Here is a 2,920-nt window from a genome sequence, read left to right on the forward strand (position 1 = left end):
GTTATCTGTTTGTAATCATGTTTTTAATCAAGGTTTTTGTTAGTCTGACCACATTTGCTTTTGAAGAGAATACTGGCAGGCTGGGGATCACTGCAGGGTTATGTATATTGTGACGTCAGCTTGCTCCGTCTCCATCTGCTGGCAGGGGAGCATATTCTCATGGTTTTTGGCCTCATTATACTGTATTGATCTCAGTTTAAGACTGCTTTGGCATAAGCTCCTAGTGCTTGTTCTAATTTGAGCTGACAGCTTTGTAAATAAGATAAAATGGCAAGAAATAAAAAAACCATTCTTTTTCTGTGGTGGCTGCTCAATTTGGCATCCCAAGCAGTCAGGTTTGGATCAGATTTTTCCTTCTGCTGTGGGATGATGTGCAAGTAATGCAAATGTCTCCCAAGTTGTTTCCCTGGTATTCTGGATGAGGTCTGGTGCCGTAGCTTTCCGCCATATTCCTTCGTGTAATGTATAAGTGTCGCAGTTCTTTTTCACTATGATCTTGATACCACAGATGAGCCTCTTGACTTCATTCCTGTGGTCCAGGATGAGGTCTGTTGCCATAAGGTTCTGGGTTCCCTATCTACCCTCCAGAGCTGAAAGGTCCCTTCTCAACCTTCTGACGAAGATCAGAACGCGCGGCTGCACGTGTGTGCATGTTTGCTGGCTCGCCACCATGGACGCGGCTATTTTATGATGTACACGCGTATAGGCGCGCACGTTATCAAATAGGCTGAGTGCATGCAATTTTAAGTGGGCACACACATGTGCGCGCAAATCCTGCTTCCACCTCCTAAGTGGAGTGATTTTAAAAGGGGCGTGTGTCCACGCCATTGCCAGTTTCACCAGTTCACTCCCAGTTCGCCCAGGCAAAGGATAGGACTTCCCAACCCCCCCACCCCCAGTTTAATAGTCTCCCTTTTCCCCCGTTAGCCCTGACCCTTAAAACCTGCTGAATAGCCTAGATTTTATTTGTTGTTGTATTACTTACACACCTGCCATAGCAGTAGTAAAGTTACGCCCACACCTGGCCCCTTTTTCAAAACTTTTGACTTAAGCACATAGCAGGAGATAAGCATGTACAAGGGCAGCTTATAAGATCCGCTCGGCGCAGGCTGATCTGATTGTACGTGTATCTCCCAGCTTTGGTGCATGCAGGGCTTTTAAAATTCACCTTTAAGTGTAAAATTTGAGCTGTGATCTGAGACTTTGGCTGAGACTGAGAACCTATATGAGATGGGGTGGTTAACACCCTACCACTCAACCCCATTGAGGAAATTGATGATGTTAAAACTATTATTAAAGCAGGAGATTAAAACTCCTGTTTATAAAGTAAAAAAATCTATGCTCCTTAATCGTTTATGTATCTAAACTGCAAGAGTCTCTCTCAATCCAGAATATGGGATTTCTTCTGTCTCTGCATTGGTCCTTATTCTTTATTATGATACTTAGCTTTTCTATAAATAATAATAATAATTCAATCTGATCTATCACCAATCTTAATGTAAACTGATCATGTCCTGTAGTTTCCTATTTCTTCCCTGCATTGTAAAGTTGCACGAAATGTTTTTTTAAGCTAGTTATTTACACTGTGATCCACTTTAAGTGGCTGACCAGCCATGAACGGCAGACTAGACATCCTTAATTCCCCTGCCAGTTAAGTATGAAGAAAGACTACAGAAAGTGCTGGACTCCCTGATGGCTCAGCTTGTAAGTGGTATGTATGCAGAAAGTTCCCTGACTCAAATAAAAAAAAAAACAAACAAACCTGGATTGCATGCCAAGGCCTACCTAGCCTGATGCATACTAGGATCAGGGCTGGCATGCTGACAGGAGTCTGATGCAAACCTGCCACACACAAAAAAAAAGGAAGAGTGAAAAGTCTTACCATAAATTGCACAATCAAGTGCCTCGTGTAGGGAAATCCCAGAGCTGAGTATGGCCCAAGTGCAATGGTCAAGCTTTACCCCAGGAGCTCCACCGTCAGAATCATAAACCATCTCCCATAAGTATGAAGAAAGACTTGACAAAGCACCAACGTTGTGGCTCAGATCGTATGTGCTGGCGCCTGGTTCAAACCCCAAGACACGTAAAAAAAAACCCAAAAAAAACATGCCAGGACCTAACTAGATGCATTCTGGGATCATGGCTGGCACCCTCCACAAGCAAGGAGAGAGAGAAATCTTTTAAGCAAAAAAACAGGAAAAAGCACAAATGCAGTGCTCTACTAAAAATTAAGTCTGTGAGCTTCCCACATTTTAGGAAATCACAGGGATCAGTACCGCCGAAATGCAATTGTCAAGCCTCAGCCTGGGAATACCACCTTCAGGATCATGCACAATCTACCCTGCTCATTAATTATGATGAACGAACAAGCAAAGCATTAGGCTGGCCCACTGGCTCAGGTGGTAAGTGCATATGCCAGCCGAATTACCCATTGTGGGGCCGATGCAATGTTTGAGCACCCGCTTTCCTAATGCATGCCCAGGCACCTCTCGCTGCCAAGGAGGTGCTAGGGACAATTGCGCACCCCCTAGCGCCTCCTTGGAGCGGGCGCTCAGGAGAGGTTGGCAGTCAATGGGTTAGGAAAACAGACGCTCAATTTTATGAGCATCTGTTTCCGTAATTGGTGCACAGCCACGGGTCAGGAAAATAGACACTGGTTAATTGAGTGTCCATTTCTCTAAACTGACAGCCGGCAATTTTTTTTTTTTAAACCTTTTAAACTTTTTGGTTTCTCCGACAATGTCGCCATGATATTAATTCGGAGGATGTACAGAAAAGCAGTATCTTCAGCTTTTCTGTACAACTTTTTGGGCTGCTCAGAAACTAACGCCTGCTGCTGAGCATAAAAATGTGCGGGGTGGGCGCACTATTTTTTTTTAGATCAGGGGTGAATAACTATTCTAATAGCCTCATCATCGTG

General features: G+C 44.0%; 1 non-coding gene and 1 pseudogene across 1 annotated transcript; both read right to left on the reverse strand.

Annotated features, from left to right (window-relative positions):
- Positions 1-1,863: 1,863 nt before the first annotated feature.
- On the reverse strand, positions 1,864-2,007 carry LOC115096289 (annotated as a pseudogene).
- Positions 2,008-2,193: 186 nt separating this feature from the next.
- LOC115096288 lies at positions 2,194-2,356 on the reverse strand. Its single transcript, XR_003858024.1, has one exon. It is a non-coding gene; the product is annotated as a U1 spliceosomal RNA (small nuclear RNA).
- Between the last annotated feature and the right edge of the window lie 564 nt (positions 2,357-2,920).

Source organism: Rhinatrema bivittatum, chromosome 7 (genome assembly GCF_901001135.1).
Source record: "Rhinatrema bivittatum chromosome 7, aRhiBiv1.1, whole genome shotgun sequence".
Taxonomy (NCBI): Eukaryota; Metazoa; Chordata; class Amphibia; order Gymnophiona; family Rhinatrematidae; genus Rhinatrema; species Rhinatrema bivittatum.